Source organism: Hylobates moloch, unplaced genomic scaffold (genome assembly GCF_009828535.3).
Source record: "Hylobates moloch isolate HMO894 unplaced genomic scaffold, HMol_V3 SCAFFOLD_20, whole genome shotgun sequence".
Classification (NCBI taxonomy): domain Eukaryota; kingdom Metazoa; phylum Chordata; class Mammalia; order Primates; family Hylobatidae; genus Hylobates; species Hylobates moloch.
In genome coordinates this window covers 34,227,795-34,248,160 of record NW_026652295.1, presented here as the reverse complement: position 1 = coordinate 34,248,160, position 20,366 = coordinate 34,227,795, and the positions used below count along the sequence as shown (strand labels likewise).

Genomic DNA, 20,366 nt, shown 5'->3' with positions numbered 1-20,366 from the left:
GAGATAGTTTTAAGTCTTCCTTTCTAGTTGGATTCCTTTAATTTGTATTTCTTGCCTAATTGCCCTGGATAGAACCTCCAGTATAACGTTAAATAGAAGTGGTTGGAATGGCTGTGTGTGGTGGTTTACGCCTGTAATCCCAGCACCAAAGCAGGTGGATCACTTGAGGTCAGGAGTTTGAGACCAGCCTGGCCAACATGGTGAAACCCAGTATCTACTAAAATATACAAAAGATTAGTCAGGCGTTATGGCGTGCACCTGTAATTCCAGCTACTTGGGAGGCTGAGGCAGGAGAATGGTGTGAACCCAGGAGGCGGAGGTTGCAGTGAGCTGAGATCAAGCCACTGCACTCCAGCCTGGGTGACAGAGCGAGACTCTATCTTGAAAAAACAAAACAAAAATAAATAGAAGTGGTTGAAATGGACATTCTTCTCTTATGCTTGTCTTATTTCCTGGGGAAAGCATCCATTCTCACACCGTTAAGTATGATATTGGCTGTAGGTTTCTCATAGGTGCCCTTTGTCAGGTTGAAGACGGCTGCCTGTTTTTGTAAATAAAGTTTTGTTGGGACACAGACATGCCATTTGTTTATTTATTATCCATGGCTGCTTTGTGCTATAATGACAGAGTTGAGTAGTTTGACAAAGACTATATTGCTTGCAAGTCTAAACTATATACTATCTGGTCCTTAAAAAATTGGCTGGACATCTGTTTTAAGCCACTAAATTTTGGAGTAGTTTGCTATGAAGCAATACATAACTAAGAAAACTCCCAATCTTAGACTGGGACCCCAAAGAACTGCACAACTGAGTAAAGGGGAACCATAAAAAACACACACACAAGAAAGAAAACAAAACAAAAACCCTTCCATAGACTGTAGTCCAGCTTTGAGTCATCAGATGACTCAGAAAATCTGGAGCCCTGAAATTGAGTTAAGATGATCCCAGACTGCTGGTGCCCCTAGATGCCTGGTAGAAGCAAATGGAAATATTTCCCAGAGGAAGATATTATTATTGTTACTTAAAATGATTTTTAAAAATACTATGTCCAAAACATAACCAGGTATATGGTGACATGAGAATGAATCAGTAAAAACTGATAATGGGGCAGGGAGTGGTGGCTCACACTTATACTCCCAGCACTTTGGAAGGCCGAGGCAAGAGGATCACTTGAAGCCAGGAGTTCAAGACCAGCCTGGTCTCTGCGAATAGTGAGACCCTGTCTCTACAAATAAAAAAAATTAACCAGACATGTTGGCACACACCTGTAGTCCCAGTTACTTGGGGGGGCTGAAGTGGGAAAATCGATTGAGCCTAGTTGGTCAAGGCTGCAGTGAGCCATGATCACACCACTGCACTCCAGCCTAGGTGACAGAGTGAGACTCTGTCTTGAAAATGAAAACAAACGGCCAGGTGCAGTGGCTCACGCCTGTAATCCCAGCACTTCGGGAGGCCAAGGTGGGCAGATCATGAGGTCAGGAGATCGAGACCATCCTGGCTAGCACGGTGAAACCCGGTCTCTACTAAAAATACAAAAAATTAGCTGGGCATGGTGGCAGGCACCTGTAGTCCCAGCTACCCGGGAGGCTGAGGCAGGAGAATGGCATGAACCCGGGAGACGTTGCAGTGAGCCGAGATCACACCACTGCACTCCAGCCTGGGCGACAGAGCGAGATTGTCTCAAAAAAAAAAAAAAAGAAAAAAGAAAAATAAAAAGAAAATGAAAACAAAAATAGAAACTGGTTGGGTGCAGTGACTCATGCCTGCACTCTGGGAGGCCAAGACAATAGGATCCTTTGAGCCCTGGAGTTCAAGACCAGCCTGGGCAACATAGAGAGATTCTGTCTCTATTTTTTTTTTTTTTAATAAAAAGCAAAAACAATATCTGACAATAGAAGCAGATTCACAGGAACTCCAATTAGAATTATCAGTTATAGACCATAAAACAACAATACTATGTTTAAGGATGGAAAAGACTAGCCTGAAAATTATAGCAGGGCACTGGGAGGTACATGAAGTGGCATAGCAGATTTGAAAAAGAACCAAATAGAGGCCAGGCACAGTGGCTCACACCTGTAATCCCAGCACTTTGGGAGGCCGAGGTGGGCGGATCACCTGAGGTCAGGAGTTCAAGACCAGCCTGGCCAACATGGTGAAACCCTGTCCCTACTAAAGATATAAAAATTAGCTGGGTGTGATGGCATATGCTTTGTAATCCCAGCTACTCGGGAGACTGAGGCAGGAGAATTGCTTGAACCTGGGAAGCGGAGGTTGCAGTGAGCCGAGATTGTGCCACTGCACTCTAGCCTGGGCGACAGAGCGAGACTCTGTCTCAAAAAAAGAAAAGAAAAGAAAAGAATAGAAAAGAACAGAAGAAAGAAAGAAGGGAGGGAGGGAACCAAAAGAAATTCTAGACTTAAAGAATAGAATAACTGGCCGGGCTCAGTGGCTCACGCCTGTAATCCCAGCACTTTGGGAGGCCGAGGCGGGCGGATCAGGAGGTCAGGAGATCGAGACCATCCTGGGTAACATGGTGAAACCCCGTCTCTACTAAAAATACAAAAAAATTAGCCAGGCGTGGTGGCGGGCGCCTGTAGTCCCAGCTACTCGGAGAGGCTGAGGCAGGAGAATGGCATGAACCCAGGAGGCGGAGCTTGCCGTAAGCCGAGATCGTGCCACTGCACTCCAGCCTGGGAGACAGAGTGAGACTCTGTCTCAAAAAAAAAAAAAAAAAGAATAGAATAACCAAATGGAGCTCAATGGTTGGGTTTAAGACGATATTTTTCTTTTTTTTCTTTCTTTTCTTTTTTTTTTTAGCTGAAAAGAGAGTGCGCTGAAAATAGAAGAAACTTATTAGGACAAAGCATAGAAGGATAAAAGACAGAAAATACAGAAGAAAGGGATGAAGTCAGAAGGTCGAATGTGTTTCAATTGGAGCCCCAGAAAGAAAGAAGAAAAAGGACAGAAATCGTATTTGAACATATAATGTCTGAGAATTGTTCAAAACTGAAGAAAAACTATTCAAAAGGTGATAGGCAGCTGTGAAATGACAGATATCCACTCTACCGTGTATTCTGACTCTTTTTTTTTTTTTTTTTTTTTTGAGACAGAGCCTCACTCTGTCACCCAGGCTGGAGTGCAGTGGCGCAATCTTGGCTCACTGCAACTTCCACCACCTGGGTTCAGGTAATTCTCATGCCTCAGCCTCCTGAGTAGCTGGGACTACAGGCGCATGCCCAGCTAATTTTTGTATTTTTAGTAGAGACAGGGTTTCACCATGTTGGCCAGGCTGGTCTCCAACTCCCGACCTCAGGTGATCTGCCCACCTCGGCCTCCCAAAGTGCTGGGATTATAGGCATGAACCACCACGCCCGGCATATTCTGACTCTCAAAAACCTTAATGTACAAAGCTGCCTTTAAAAGGATTCTGAAACCAAGATGAAGGTAGCTCGGTAGTAGGTGGAACAGGGCTTGCCTGGGCTAAGTTCAAGTACAAGCTCTGCTACTTCCTAGCTGTGCCACCTGGAGAAAGTTGCCAAACTTCAATTTTCTCAAGTAATAAATGAAAACAAAGAGTAACACCGGCCTACCCCATTGTGAGAATCAAATGATAAGTCCGGGCAAGTTGGCTTACACCTGTAATCTTGACAGTTTAGGAGGCCAAGGTGGGAGGGTCTCTTGAGCCCAGGGATTCCAGACCAGCCTGGGCAATAGAGTGAGCCCTTGTCTCTAAAAGAAAAAGGAAGACAGAAAAAGAGAATCAAATGATAAAATGCATGTGAATGAGTCTAGTGAATGCCAAGTGCTTTTAAAATGAGATGTGGTTTGAGCAGTTCCACAAGCATGCCCAGGGTCACTACCAGTGACAGGCAGGACTGGCCACATAATTTGCAGGGCCCAGTGAAAAATGAGAGTGCAGGGCCCTTTGTTGAGAAAGTACTAAGAATTTCAAGACGGCAGCAGCAGAGCATTAGACCCAGCACAGGGCTCTTCTAAGTACACGGCCCTGTGTACTACACAGGTCACACACCCATGGAGCTGGTCTTAGGTACAGGCCCTGCAAAGAACCATACTGTGCCTTAGGAAAGGGCTGCTCATCCCAATTCCAGGTATCTGCAGCCATAGCCCATGTCATCTTTGAATTCTGAAGGGCAGCAATGTTTAGGGAAAATGCAAGCACACATGTTTCCAAATGCCAAGGAAGGCAAGTGCAGTGATCAGTGTGGTTTTCTGGGAGAGTGGGTGGGGCTAGCAAAGCTGCCATCGGAACTGTGGAACTGACTGTTCTCCACAGACTCTGGCCTAGAAAAAAAAAAGAACCATGTAGCTGTATCTACAGGGCCTGTTGTTGTTGCTGCGGTGTATTACAACACAGCCTGGCAGCCTCCCCTGCCTTTCTGTCTTCCTCCTGGAAGAGCCTGGTCCTAGACATGTGACACGTCCACACAGCCCTCTGCAGATTTGCCCACACTGCTCCTCACTGTTCCTTCAATTATTAGGCTTTTCCAGGTCTGCATGCTCTTTGCTCACGCTGTCCCCTCCTGCCTGGGAGTCCCTTTCCTCCTTGTCCACACCCCTCTGTCTGGCAAACACCTACTTCATCTTCTAAGATTCAGCTCTACTGTCAGGTGACCTCTTCAATGAAGCCTCCCCTGCCTCTCGTAGGAAGAGCTGATTCCTCTTTCCTTGGCGCCTTCCACTGTGTCCTATGCAGACATCTGTCACGACCCCTGTAACATGAAGAGGAGAACTGACATGTTACGTGTATGTTACTGTCTCCTAGTGAAGCCCTTGAGGGTTGGGACATATATACCCTGATAGCATAGAGCTTAATATGTGCTGTTATTTTTATTTTATTTTATCTTATTTTATTTTATTTTATTTTATTTTTTGAGATGGAGTTTTGCTCTTGTTGCCCAGGCTGGAGTGCAATGGTGCCATCTCGGCTCACTGCAACCTCCGCCTCCCGGGTTCAAGCGATTCTTCTGCCTCAGCCTCCCAAGTAGCTGGGATTACAGGCATGTGCCACCATGCCTGGCTAATTTCATATTTTTAGTAGAGATGGGGTTTCTCCATGTTGGTCAGGCTGGTCTCGAACTCCCGACCTCAGGTGATCCGCCCACCTCTGTCTCCCAAAGTGCTAGGATTACAGGTGTGAACCACTGTGCCTTGCCTAATATGTGCTATTATCAAGCATAGTAGATGCTTAATCAACTGGTATTAGTATGCAGAGGAATTTTGATCAACTTCGTCTTTCTGCGTTAATGAACAAATATGTTGTTTCAGTGACTCTCCCTGGCAACTGGTAAACAGGGAAGCTTCTAGGCACTGAGGATAGACAAATGACTGAGACAGAACCCCTGCCCTCGAGGCGGTTTCAGTCTTGGCTTTATTTGTCTTTTCTGCAGACATCATCACTCTTTTTTCTTTTTTTTTAAGATGGAGTCTCGCTCTTGTTGCCCAGGCTGGAGTGCAATGGTGCGATCTCGGCTCACTGCAACCTCTGTTCAAGCGATTCTCCTGCCTCAGCCTCCTGAGTAGCTGGGATTACAGGCATGCGCCACCACGCCCGGCTAATTTTTTAAAATTATTTTTAGTAGAGAGGGGGTTTCTTCATGTTGGTCAGGCTGGTCTCGAGCTCCCGACCTCAGGTGATCGGCCCACCTCAGCCTCCCAAAGTGCTGGGATTACAGGCGTGAGCCACCGTGCCCGGCCCCCAGACATCATCTCCTGAAGGCGGCATGGTGATTTGTAGACGAGGCTCTTCATAAATATTTGAATGCAATATAGTGCAAAGAGAGCAGGTTTGGAGCCAGGAGACATGAGTTCTAATCTGGCTATGGGATATTAGGTTTCCATAGGTAACTATTAGGTCCCACGCGTAACTAGCTATGGCACATCAGGTTTCTGTTTCCTTAAAAATGAGAGAGTTGATTAGAGATTCCCTAAGGCCCAGGTGCAGCTCCTACATCTTTACGGGAGTAACTCAGAGGTAGCCATCTGGTTGGCAGTCTACCCTTTGGAGTTGGCGGAAGAACTCAGCCATTTTGTTTTTGTTTTGTTTTGGAATGGAGTCTTGCTCTGTCACCAGGCTGGAGTGCAGTGGCTTGATCTCGACTCACTGCAACCTCTGCCTCCCAGGTTCAAGCGATTCTCCTGCCTCAGCCTCCCAAGTAGCTGGGACGGCGTGCGCCACCAAGCCCAGCTAATTTTTGTATTTTTAGTAGAGACGGGGTTTCACCATGTTGGCTAGGATGGTCTCGATCTCTTGACCTCGTGATCCGCCCACCTCGGCCTTCCAAAGTGCTGGGATTACAGGCGTGAGCCACCCCACCCGGCCGAACTCAGCCGTAAGACCTCTTCCTGTTTTAATCTCCTGCTTGAAAAGTAGCAAGCCAAGAGAAAGCATGGCCTTTACAGTCACTGGGTGTCCAGAGGGAGGTGATATCTGCTAAATTGGTTCTCGAGGTGGGATTTCCCCAGTCCCGACTGGGCATCTTAGACTTAATGGGGTTGCTTCCTATGGCTAACCTGGCCAGCTGACCTAACAAACAGCCTGGCCTGCCCCTCTCCAGCCTCTAGGTAGGCCCGGTGGGCAGATAGGAGGGGCAGTGCCTTCAGAAAGACGATACAGATGGGAAGTCAACTAGCTAGCTTAGGCATTAATTTCTTGGGAGGTAAGAGATGTGAGGGGGTGTCAGTTTCCACCATCCCTTCTCTGTGGCCCCCACAAAGGGCAAAGGCCAGACACGTGGGCTGGCGTGGGGAGGTGGAGAAGCAAATGATGGGGGCGGGGCCTCATTTGCATGGACGGCGCGCGGCCACCAATCCGGACAGGCGGATCGACAGCCCGCGCGCCTTTTGGGGGCGGACTGACAGCCCCGGGGCCCTATGGAAGGCGGGTCCTGCGGCCGGCTGGGGCGGGACGGCGCCGGGCGCTGCCCCGGGGATTCGGGCCGGCTCGCGGGCGCTGCCAGTCTCGGGCGGCGGTGTCCGGCGCGCGGGCGGCCTGCTGGGCGGGCTGAAGGGTTAGGAGCGCGGGCAAGGCGGAGAGTGACGGAGTCGGCGAGTCCCCGCGGCGACAGGTACCGGCGCCATGGCCGCGGAGATGGGGCGGCCGGCCGCGGCGCCCCGGGAGCCGAACGCCCTCCTTCCAGGTCCCGCCGCGGCCGCGCTCGCTGCCTCAGCTCCCACCCCCACGCGGCTTCGCAGCCCAGGAGCCGCGTGTCGCGGGAGAGCAGGGTCCGGAAGCCTCGAGGGGAGCGCGCGGGAGGCCTTGGCCCCACTGCGGCGCCCCTCGCCGCGCTCCAGGGGCCGCAGGGCCGGTGCTCCCCGCGGGAGGCGCGGAGACTAGTAGCCGCGGGCGCTGCTCTCCGCCCCCGCCGGCCTCTCCCGGCAGAGGCGAGGCCGGTCGCGCCCGCCCGTCCTCACTGGGCTTTTGTTTCCCGCCCGGGATGACAGGTCCCGCGCCGCCTCCGGTCTCTGGCCCCCGGCTGTCCCGGGACAGGCGGCGGGACCCTCAGCCGGCACCGCTGCGGGCGGGAGCCAAACTTCGCTTTCGGGTCCGGGCGCTGGGACAACCGGACCCCAGGGCGAGCCGAGCGCCGGGACGCCGCGGGCACGGGGCGGATTCGCCCACCTGGCGGGGCTGTGAAGGGGATGGTGGCGGGGTGGCCGTGCTCCGGGTGTGGACGGGTGGTCCCCGCCTTCACCTGCCGCCTCGGGACAAGCGTTGGGGAACCGCATCGCCGCTGTCGGCCGCTTGTGGAGGAGTCCGCGCAGCGCCGTCTAACAGGTGATCCGCGTCACTCCCAGGCCATACCGAAGCGGCTGAACGCTGTGCCAGGGCTCCTTATGCTCTTCTGTTCTGGGACGTGAAAACGCCTTCCGCCTTGTTGATCGTCCAAAAAGGTGCACCGGTCACAGTGTAAGAGTCAAAAACCAGTATTACCAAAAAGACACTTCGAGCGTCAGGGTGCAGAGTGGCTTTCTTGGATTAACGAGCCGGCAGGAACATCGTAGTCTCTAAAATCGGGTTCTGCAGTGGTGGCGAAAGCGTAGTAAGGTTCAAGTTGTAAGCGGAGATGCAGAACTCTAGATACCCTTCAGTGTGGTTCAGGACAGTGTGTTCAGCGTTTGGCCGCCGTTCAGTAAATTCTGCATGAAGCAGTTTGAGCTCGTGGTTTTGGATTTACTTTTCAGGAGTATGTTTTCCAGTGGAATAAGGCTTACTACTGAATGGGAGCTTTCTTTGCCTCTCTGAGGGTAGACAGGAGTGTTTATTTTCATTGTCTTCCCATTTTGTTAGATTGTGGACAAGGGAAAAGTTAAAGCATATTTTGGTTAAGTATTTTTAATAGTCTGGGATTCTATTCACCTCCCCCATAAGGGTTTTTACTTTAGAGAATTATAAAATAATTCTCTAAAGGGAGCTGCTTCTCTTGGTGTTTGAATCAAAAGCCAAGAATCGAAAAAAATTCTTATTCTGGTGGGAAATTTTTATTGTCATACTTTCACTTCACCATTTTCTGTTTGTCTCTCCCCCAGCTGACCTCTGCCTGACAATCTACAATTATGGCCCTGACCAATTTAGAGATTATATACAAATAAAATTTTTAAAACGAGGGTTATTAATACTTATTATTTGTGAGAAACACTTTATTTAGTTACCCAGTTTTTTTCCTCTAATGTGTCTTGGTTGATATCTGTATTAGGTATGATTTATACTTCAGAGATTAAGTTAAGAACAAAGTTGCTAATCTTGATTTAATTATGCTAGTTTATTATTCATTGAATGGTCTTTTTACTTATTTGCCTAGGTAATTAAAGTTAGCTAATAGCTGATAAGAGTTCGCCATTGAACCAGCAAGTCTTGAACCAATAATTGTGACTATTTTAGATTTAAAAAAATCATAGTGGTCTTTATTGTTTTATTTCTCCATAACAAGCTATGAGGTTTTGGATGTTTCTGAGTCTTTAATTATTTTAGTTATGGGAATTTTGAGTGAATTTCTTTTTTAAAACATATTTTTAATCAGTTCAACATGAAAAACTTTAAATATTGCATTAGGCAACTAATTAAATCTTTAGTTTTCTGTTGATTCTTGGAAAATAATGCATATTTTGGGTTCAGTTTAGTTTCCTAAAGGCTTCTCTGCTTAGGATGAATTAGTCCGGAGAAGAAAGAACATCCTGTTTGTATACCTGTAGAAGAAGTTACTGCTGTTAAAAGCTAAGTTGGCTTTTTGATGCTTAGTGTGGATAAGTTGGACGATGATTCATCCTCACGTACGGAGGGCTTATTCTATATAAATAGTTGTAAGGAACTGGATAAGACTGTAGCTTCCATTATTTTTGATCATTTATATAATTGCTCTTTAGTGTACTTGAATATATTAAATACTGTTAATAATTAGTTATTTATTATCCTTATTCTATGATGATGTATGTATATATACCACATACAATAAAGTTGCATTTCATAAATTTATTTACATATAAGTATATTTTAGTATTTTAACTATAAAAGTTAAAGTTTTATTAACCTTAGGTTTAATTAAAAGCCCATTTTCAAATTTAGTTTTTAGATACTTTACTGATTTTTGTCAAGATACAAGATATCTATTATCTTGTAATAGATATCATAAAATTATCAACTACAATTTCAGTTTCAAAAATTAAGCATAAGTTGAATTCTCAAATCCACACAATAAACATTGGGAGTCGGGCATAACTCCTTTTGAATTTGGAGGTGATAGTAAGTATTTTTAAATAAATGAAGCTACAGAAAACAAGGACATATTAAAACAGCTAACTTTGAGTCTAGATCAAATGGCACTATTATAGACATTAGTATTGCTTTTTTTTTTTTTTTGAGATGGAGTTTCGCTCTTGTTGCCCAGGCTGGAGTGCAAGGGCGCAGTCTCGGCTCATTGCAACCTCCGCCTCCCGGGTTCAAGCGATTCTCCTGCCTCAGCCTCCTGAGTAGCTGGCACTACAGGCCTGCACCACCACATCCGGCTAATTTTTGTATTTTTAGTAGAGATGGGGTTTTGCTGTGTTGGCCAGGCTGATCTCGAACTCCTGACCTCAGGTGATCCACCCGCCTCAGCCTCCCAAAGTGCTGGTATTACAGGCATGAGCCATCACGCCCAGCCTAGTATTGCTTTATTTAACAGTAATATGCTTGCTGTACCTGGCATGAAGAATTCCTCTAAAGACCGTTAATTAAAATAAGTTTTCATAATTCCTAAAGAATAATCTATGTTATACATATTGGCACACTAAATTTTGTAATTCATGTTTAACAATTAAATATCTGTATTTTATAATTCTGAAACTATTTGAACTTTACAACCTAGCTGATTAGTAGATTTTGTTTTTTAAGTATTTTATATTTCTAAATTTTTCTGCAGTACATTTTAGTGCATTTTAAAATTCTGACATCATATCCCCAAATGTACAAAGAAAATTAAATCTACATTCAGTAGTGACTGGGTGGGTGGTGGTATGTATGTCACATAACTATTGATTTAAAACAATAACCACTTAAGTGTAATTTAATTTGCAAATGAGATGTTTATTTACTATGTAAAAGACAGTACTGCCAAATGAGACTGGTTAAAATAATTTACAGTAGGGCCATATGTACTAGCAGGTTACTAACAGATTAATAAGGATATTTTAACAATATTTAGAACACTAAAATTCCACTACTCAAAATAATTTGTACTTCTTATAGTAGTTTGAGAACCTACATTTTATGCTTAATTTAGTATTTACTTCTAGTCTTTTTTTATTTGAGTCAGGTTCTTGCTTTATTGCCCAGGCTAGAGTGCTGTGGTGTGATCATGGCTCACTGCAGACTTCCCAGGCTCAAGAGATCCTCCTGCCCAACCTCCTGGTCTCAAGTGATCCTCCCACCTCAGCCTCCCAAGTAGCTGGGGTTACAGGCACACACCACCACACCCAGCTAATTTTTAAAACTTTTAATTTTTAGTAGAGATAAGGTCTCACTTTGTTGCCCACGCTGGTGTCCAACTCTTGAGCTCAAGTGATCCTCCTGCCTTGGCCTCCCAAAGTGCTGGGATTATAGGTGTGAGCCACAGTGCCAGGCCTACTTCTAGCCTCTTGGAAAACATTTGGTTAATGAAAGTGAAGGTCCACCAGAGGAAGTGTGGGGTCTATATATTTGTTGTATTTGGTTTTTTTTTTTTTTTTTGAGACTCGCTCTGTCACCCAGGCTGGAGTGCAGTGGCGTGATCTCGGCTCACTGCTATCTGCGCCTCCTGGTTTCACGCCATTCTCCTGCCTCAGCCTCTCCGAGTAGCTGGGACTACAGGCGCCCGCCACCACGCCCGGCTAATTTTTTGTATTTTTAGTAGAGACGGGGTTTCACCGTGGTCTCGATCTCCTGACCTCGTGATCCGCCCGCCTCGGCCTCCCAAAGTGCTAGGATTACAAGCGTGAGCCACCGTGCCTGGCCTGTTGTATTCGTTTTTTACCCTTGGTCTGGAATCAAAACATTTAAAACATAAGAATAAAATTTTATTTTAGTTCTCTAAAACAATCAGGCAAAAGATATTGAAAATTGTGATTGTAGTTGTTTGGAGTTGCTGTCATTTTTGTTATCAAAATCAAGGCTTAATCAAGGCTGTTTTTCTTCTTAGAAAAAGGTGGCGAGGTGCAGTGACTCACGCCTGTAATGCCAGCACTTTGGGAGGCCAAGGCAGGTGGATTGCTTGAGCCCAGGAATTTGAGACCAGCCTGGGAAACATGGTGAAACCCCCTCTCTACAAAAATACAAAAGTTAGCCAGGTCTGGTGGAGTATACCTGTAGTCCCAGCTACTTGGGAGGCTGAGGTGGGAGGATCACTTGAGCCTGGGAGGTTGAGGCTGCAGTGAGCTGTGATTAAGCCATTGTACTCCAGCCTGGACAACAGAGTGGGACCCTGCCTTAAAACAAACAAAAAAAAAGTACAATTACTGGAAAAATGAAAATGATGTATTTTCAAAGTGAAATAATGGGTTTTTAAGTAAACAGTCACACATCTGTGAAAGCTAAGGAATGTCCAAATTCTTTATTTTATTATTATTATTTTTTGAGACAGGGTCTTGCTCTGTTGCTCAGGCTGGAGTGCAGTGGCACAATCTCCACTCACTGCAACCTCCAGTGGTTCAAGCGATTCTTCCTGCCTCAGCCTCCTGAGTAGCTGGGATTACAGGTACACACCACCATGCCCAGCTAATTTTTGTATTTTTGGTAGAGACGAGGTTTTGCCATGTTGGCCAGGGCCAGGCTGGTCTTAAACTCCTGATCTTAGGTGATCCGCCTGCCTCGACCTCCCAAAGTGCTGGGATTACAGATGTGAGCCACCACGCCCAGCCTAGGAATGTCCAAATTCTGATAATGTTTTTTAAGATTAAAAATATAGGCCAGGCCAGGAGGTCAGGAGTTGGAGACCAGCCTGGCCAACATGGCAAAACCCCACCTCTACTAAAAAAAAAAAAAAAAAAAAAATTAGCCATCATGGCAGTGCATGCCCTTAGTCCTAGCTACTCAAGAGGTGGAGGCAGGCAAATTACTTGAACCTGGGAGGTGGAGGTTGGAATGAGCTGAGATTGCGCCACTACACTCCAGCCTGGGCAACACAGTGAGACTCCATCTCAAAAAATGTGTGTGTATATATATATATATATATGCCAGGCATGATGTCTTACACCTGTAATCTCAGCATCTCAACACTTTGGGAAGCCAAGACAGGAGGGTTGCTTGAGCCCAGGAGTTAGAGACCAGCCTGGGCAACATAGTAAGACCCCATTTCTACAAAAAATATAAAGTTCTCCAGGTGTGGGTAGCTTGTGTCTGTGATCCCAGCACTTTGGGAGGGTGAGGCAAGAGAATCACTTGAGCCCAGGAGTTCAATGCTGCAGTGAGCCACCATACTCCAGCCTGGGGGACAGAGCAAGACCCGGTCTCAAATATATATACACACACACACACAAACACACTTTTTTTTTTTTTTTTAAAGAAAGAGCTTGGGATATATATTTTTATACTTTTTTTTAAGAAAAAGATTGGAAGAGACTCTTGCTCTGTCACCCAGGCTGAAGAGTGGTGGCTAACTGCAGCCTGGACACAAACTCATGGGTCAAGCAGTCCTCTTGTCTCAGCCTCCCAAAGTGCTGGGATCCTAGGCCCAAGCCACCATGCCTGGCTTAAAAATGTATATTTGAATTGTATCTTTTTGAAATTGTTCATTTTTTGGAAAGAAGAAGAGATGAAGAAAAATCAGACTGGAAGAAGGTTGTTTTTTCCCTTTTGTAGTTGCAAATCCTAAGTGGGCAGTGGTAAATTTCTAGAATCATTTGTAGCATTCTGTTTTAATCTTGGCAATTTAAAGATGTTATAAATGAGGAGTCCCCAGAAAATGGTCATTTCATTATCAAAAGTAGGGTTGCAAATTTCAGATTGATCTTTTCAAAAGTTAGATTTGTACTTGTTTCTCAGTGTTCCTATTTCTGGAAACTAAAGAACCTCCTCCATTGTTAGCTGAAAATTGCACAGTGAATTTGAAAGTCAAGATGTCCCAGTCACGGACATAATGCTGCGATAGGTTACTTTTTGGAATGGAGAAAACATCTTAGAGATTGAGTCTGCATCAGAATATATTCTGAATGAGCATGGAATGTTCTTTACCCATGTTAGATATTAATTAAGTTTTTCCATGTTTAACTTTTTTAAAAAAGCAAGACAATAAAAACAGTCTTGTAATCTGAACACATATTTTGGGTTTTGTTGCTAGCATAAACATTATTACCTAGTGGATGGTAACACTGTTTTGAAATTCTAGCTTGGAGGAGATGTTTGTTACAAGAGAAAAGGTGTTTCATTGAAACCTAACGGTAATTTACATGGAGAGATACTTGTTTCTCTTTTGAATTATTGTTAGGTTAAAACATAAACTTAGAAAAATTGAGATGCTCATCTTTCCCATCTTAGATTTACTTTCACTATGAACTTTATAAATTCTTTTTTTTGAGACGGAGTCTCACTCTGTCACCCAGACTGGAGTGCAGTGGCGTGATCAGAATTACTCAAGCTTATGTATGTGTGTGTATTATACATATATTACACATATGTATAAATATCAAATATCTTTTTTACATTATATATAACAGTATATATGGTTGCTATATGTTTTATGTGTGTATAGCAGTATCTATCTATACTGCCTTATTTCCCAGGCATATTTATATGTAAAACTTTTTTTCAGTGAAATCTTATTGTACCAAGAGGAATAAGTATATATGCCCACAAAAAGACTGGGTCATAGCAGCTTTTTTCACAGTAGGAATAAACTACTGATTCACATAGCAACATAGATGAATCTCAGAAATACTGTTCATAGCAGGAGAAGCCAGGTACAGCTGAGTACGTATAAGTGTTTATGATGCCATTTATGAAAAATACAAGAACAGGCAAAACTAAGGTATGGTGATAGAAATCAGGACAGTGGTTGCCTCTGGGTAGGGGTTGTGGTTGACTGGAAAGGAGCACAAGGAAACTTTCTGGCATGATGGAAATATTCTGTAGCTTGACTTGGGTGATGGTAATTCAATTATATACTTTTTGGGTAACTTTGTTTTCATATAATTTTTAACTTACAGAAAAGTTGCAAGACTAGTACAAAGAGCTTCCGTATACCTTTATCCAGTTTTGCCAATTGTTATATACATTTACTCAAACATTATTGATTCAAACTTAAGATTTTATAGTATGTAAATTTTACTTTAATAAAGGAAAGAAAGCTAAAAAAATTTGTTGAAAATGAGAATGATCTTGTTATCTAAAAAACATGAAATACCTCAGTTAGGAATTAACCATAATGATGAGAAAAAGAATCGTTGACTATCTTTTGTCTTCATGTATATGTATTTATACTGCTTTTCACTAAAGACTCATGACATGTTTCTGTTAGAAGAAACAGGATCCTCAAAATGATTCAAGGTAGGACTACCTACAAGGAAAACCTGCTTTATTTTGTTATCCTATGCATGTCACCTAGGGAATGCGACTGAAACCTAGCAATAGCTTTCTGGGAATTGGAAGTTGTGACTGTTTCTGTTAAAAGAGTTGTATACCTACAATGTGCTAGCTGTTGCAAAGACATGAACAGTTTTTACTATCCTAGAACTTAGCCAAAGAAGCGGAGGCATACAAATCTGGTTGTTGTTTTAGAGTGGTGCTATATTTCATAGGCAGGAAAGACATTGGTGTTTGTAAACTAAACTATTCTTGATCATTGGTAAGTGGTAAATCTGTCACTGTCTACTAGATTTAATGTTCTCACAGCCTCAATAGTGTGATTTGATTTAGATTAAATCAATTTAAATCACAGCTTAAACAATAATGGCTAAAAAAATTCAACTTTCCCATTCTACTACTTATTTTATATAATTTTTAGTATGTGTTCATTACAATTTAGTATTAGGCATAATTAATGGATATTGGTTCTTTTTGTTTTTTCTTTTGAAACAGGGTCTAATTCTGTTGCCCAGTCTGGAGTGCAGTAGTGCGATCAAAGCTCACTGCAGCCTGGAACTCCTGGGCTCAAATGATTCTCCTGCCTCAGCCTCCTGAGTGGCTGGGACTATAGGCATGCACCACCATGTCTGGCTAATTAAAGAAAAATTGTAGAGACGGAGTCTTGCTATGTTGCTCAGGCTGGTCTTGAACTCCTGGCCTCAAGTGATCCTCCTGCCTTGGCCTCCCAAAGTGTTAGGACTGCAGGTATGAGCGACCGTGCCTGGCCTGGTTCATTTTTTTAAATCTTTTTTTTTTTTTCCATCCACATCAGAAAGTTGTTTTATTTGGTTATATAGTCGAGTAGAAGATGTTTGAAGTAACTGGAGGGCTAACCAGATGCTTCAACAAATTAATCATTGATATTCAAGATAAACATTTATTTTGCCTTTACTCATGAAAATAATAAAGTTATATGACCTATATATTTTTATTTATAAGTCTTTAAATTTAATATATTTTTTATTTCAATAGCTTTGGAGTACAAGTGATTTTTCGTTACATGGATGAATTATATCATGGTGAATTCTGAGATTTTAGTGCATCTGTTACCTGAATAATACACATTTTACCCAATATGTTGTTTTTTATTCCTTTCCCCTGCCCTTTTCTGAGTCTCTAGAGTCCATTATATCACTCTGTATGCCTTTGTGTACTCATAGTTTATCTTCCACTTATAGGTGAGAACATGCAGTATTTGGTTTTCCATTCCAGAGTTAGTTCGCTTAGAATAATGTATCCAGCTGTATCAAAGTTATTGTAAAAGACATTATTTTATTCCTTTTTTATGGCTGAGTAGTATTCCATTGTGTATGTATACCATGTTTTCTTTACTCATTTAACCTATATATTTTTCAACAAAAATGTAATTCTTTGAAGAATGACAGATGTCTGATATCAATCAACATGGATAAAAGGACTTTTTCCATGTAATAAACATGTTCATGTTTCTCTGAAATAAGAGACTAGGCCTTTTCCCCTTTTATGGTCCGTTTCACTATGGTGTTTAATTGATCAATCAAGAATGAAGAAAACATTATTTGAAAAGTATCTGCCAGAATTTTGTTTAGAATGGCCAGCCTTAACTGAAGATAGGATTTAAAAAGTATACCTGTAAGTAGACCTTTTTAGACTTTTATTATGAAAGTTGCACACATACACAGAACTGTAGAGAATTGTCTAATGAAGTTCCATATACCCCCTCTCCAGATTCTTTAATGAACCTCCATGTACCCATTCCCCAGATTCATTAATTACTGACATTTTGGTTATTTTTATTTTATATATTTTTTTGAGACAAGGTCCTACTTGTCGCTAAGGTTGAAATGCATTGGTGAAATCACAGCACGCTGCAGCCTTGACTTCCTAAGCACAAACAGTCCTCCCACCTCAGCCCCCACAGTAGCTGGGATTACATGCATGCATCACCATGACCGGCTAATTTTTAAGTTTTTTTGTAGAGCCAGAGTCTCACTATGTTGCTCAGGCTGGTCTTAAAATCCTGGGCTCAAGCTGTCCTCTTGCCTTGGCCTCCCAGAGTGTTAGGATTACAGGCATGAGCCACTGTGTCCAGCCATGTGCTTTTTCAAACTGTTAAATTCTCACAGAGATCATAAAACAGTGGTAGTATTGGTGTACCAATTTTTTTCTGAGTTTTTTCCCGAACTTTTGTTATAAGTAGAGAAACATAAAAAACCTTGTGTTTTTAGCTCAGAGATTGACTTTGGACAAATGGTAATTATGAAACTGTTTTTGTCTTTAGCTTCTTTTTGTCAGTTTGTAGCCTGGAAAAGAAAAAGAAGGATTAATTTTTATGCTTTTCATTAGAATAAATTAGTTTAAGTACTCCGTATCTGTAGAATAAGGTACTGTTCATCTGGAAAGTTTGGTTAGTGTAATATCTTAGGAATGCAATTGTCTAAATGTTATTCTGTTGCTTTTTCTTTCTCTAAAACCATCATTGCAGTGCTTTAACTGCCACCTCTTTTTTTAGGCCCCAAACCTACATCACTGTCTAAATTTGAGGTCTAAAGGCATTTTCAAGACATATTCACCTGTGTCTTGAAATGAAATGTATTTAAATACCATCTCTGTAGCAGCTGTATACCAACATGACCCCTCCCCACTCCCTCCAGCCAAAAACTTCTCTTCCTGACTTCCCTCTTTAGCTGTTAATGACTCCACTCTTCTTATTGGCCATTTTGACTTTTCCTTCTTAAACTCAGTGAGTCACTAAATTCTTTTATTTCTAACTTTATGTCTCTTTATCTTTTTGTCCTTTTGATTGTCACTACACTTGTCCTAATTTGGTTAACGTGTTAAAGCAAGATGTCATCCCGAATCTATAATGAACTTCATACATATCAAAATTAAGATATGCCCCCGATGTAAAATAGGACATTTTCTTCCCTTCCAGAGAAGGCCTCAGTGTGGGGGCGTGTGCCTGTAGTCCCAGCTACTCAAGAGGCTGAGGTGGGAGGGTCACTTGAACCCAGCAGGTTGAGGCTGCAATGAGCCATGATCACGCCACTGCACTCCAGTCGGGATGACAGAGAGAGCCTCTGTTTTTAAAAATTAAATTACAAAAAAAAAAAAAGGCTTCAGTCAGCCTTTAGGCAGACACATCATTTTTAAGACCTAGGTAATAATTATATTTAAACCAAGGTGATATGGAAGATTGCCAAATCACTCAGCTCAAATAACCTGGTGAATAGTGGTGGCTGGCAGTGCCCATGATTTTTCAAGGAGTTTGAGCAGCAGACTTTCTTAGACCACAGATTGTGGCCCAGGATGAATTCTCCCCAGCCCAGAATATCTGCAAGTGCTTTGTAGTAGGGGAAATGCTGAACTGAGTATATATAACGCATTTTCAGGACTTTCTAGTGTTTTTATGGGAGAAAGTACAGGTCTTTTCTTTGGGTTTATTTGAAGACTCTCTTCTTATCCCATATTTCCTGACCAAGATAGTTCCCTTTAAAAATCCACCTTTGCTGGGCCGGGCGCGGTGGCTCACACCTGTAATCCCAGCACTTTGGGAGGCCGAGGCGGGCAGATCACAAGGTCAGGAGATCGAGACCACCCTGGCTAACACGGTGAAACCCCGTCTCTACTAAAAATACAAAAAATTAGCCGGGTGTGGTGGCGGGCGCCTGTAGTCCCAGCTACTTGGGAGGCTGAGGCAGGAGAATGGAGTGAACCCGGGAGGCGGAGCTTGCAGAGAGCCGAGATTGCGCCACTGCACTCCAGCCTGGGCGACAGAGGGAGACCACATCTTAAAACAACAAAACAAAACAAAAATCCACCTTTGCTGAAAATGACATGATACTGTATTTCATTACTCTGCCTTCTTTTTGCAGGCTTCTGGAATTGGTTTGTCAGAAAGCCAGGAGCTTGAGCTTAGTTGGGAGGAGATAAAATAGAAATGAGATTATAAGTGATCTCCTTTGTTCTTCCCACTAGCAGTTGTCTAGCTTCCAGGGGTCTTGGGCCTGATTCCTTTCCAAATGGGTGGTAGTTTTGACTTGTTTTTGGTCAGTTTATGGAGATTTCTTTCTTATTTCTGCCCTTTTGGGAAATGTTAAAATTTCCTCCTGGTACGAACCAAGACCCAGTTTAAGTAATTACTGACTTTGGGGATAAGAGAATGAAATACTATATTACCCTAGATAATTCAGAACATCTGATTATTTTCTCTGACGGAACTACAGATAATATAGGGATTTGGAAATGCTTATGCAGAAAATAATTTAATGATTATTAAGGGTGGAAAAAAGAGAAAAATAAACCATTCCTAGGAAGCCCGGTATGGTAGGAATAGACACTGGAATGAGATTCAGGAGTGTTGCCACTAAGTTGCTGTATGATCTTGGGCGTGTTAAAATTACTTAACCATTCCGAGCCTTTATTTATGAAATGAGTGGGTTGGATTTTAGGTAGTGTCTTAAGGTCCCTCTGCAGTTCTGAAATTCTAAGATGAGTGGTTTCTCAGAAAAAAAACTCCTAATTTATATGCTGTTTCTAGTTAATGATTTTTCAGGGGCTGTTTCTCATACATATTTTTCTGTTTCCATTAGCGGTTAGGAGAAGAAATAATTAAAGTTGTCAGCGTTTGTAAAGTGGATCTAGATTTATTTATGTTTCTCCACTGAATTTATCCTGGACCCTTACTTTCACCTTCTATTAATATTTGTATCCACTTTCCTGCTTTTCTTGCCTTTTCTTTTTCTATTTGCTTTACACTATGACGTCAAATCCCTCTTTCTCTTCTTGCTGCTGCTTTTTTCCAGCTGTCCTTCATTACCCATATTTCATTATGACTGTGGAATTTATCAGATAGACCCTTGAGTCTAAGCTATCACTGATTTAAATTCAGATGTCCCAATAGTTGTTAGGATTAATAGGACCCTTCTACTCTGTTATACAGCAACTGGAGAGATGAGTCCTAGGGTTAGAGGGGGTGGGCAAGCCTGAGGGTAGAAGGAATGGTGTAGAAGAGAATTCCAAGGATTGTTTTGATTTTGTCCCTAAAATATAAGTTAAAATCCTAAGTTTTGATGATGATGACTTTTGCACTGATAAAAGTTTGATCCTGAAATCATAATGGACTGTGAGTTTCTTTTTTTTTTTTTTTTTGAGACGGAGTCTTGCTCTGTCACCCAGGCTGGAGTGCAGTGGCCCGATCTCGGCTCACTGCAAACTCCGCCTCCCGGGTTCAGGCCATTCTCCTGCCTCAGCCTCTCCTAGTAGCTGGGACTACAGGCGCCCGCCACCATGCCCGGCTA

The 20,366-nt window shown here is 43.0% G+C and overlaps 1 protein-coding gene across 2 annotated transcripts in view; it reads left to right on the top strand.

Moving 5' to 3' along the window:
• Nucleotides 1-6,931: 6,931 nt before the first annotated feature.
• Nucleotides 6,932-20,366, top strand: part of FKBP5 (FKBP prolyl isomerase 5) — a 116,040-nt gene continuing 102,605 nt past the window's right edge. The window contains exons 1-2 of one of the 2 annotated variants that reach the window (XM_058432257.1): nucleotides 6,950-7,084; nucleotides 15,541-15,792. The gene's annotated coding sequence lies outside the window, so the exon portion shown is untranslated. Of the gene's footprint in view, nucleotides 7,085-15,540; nucleotides 15,793-20,366 lie in introns of both variants that reach the window. The other variant, XM_032140221.2, reaches the window with a different exon arrangement.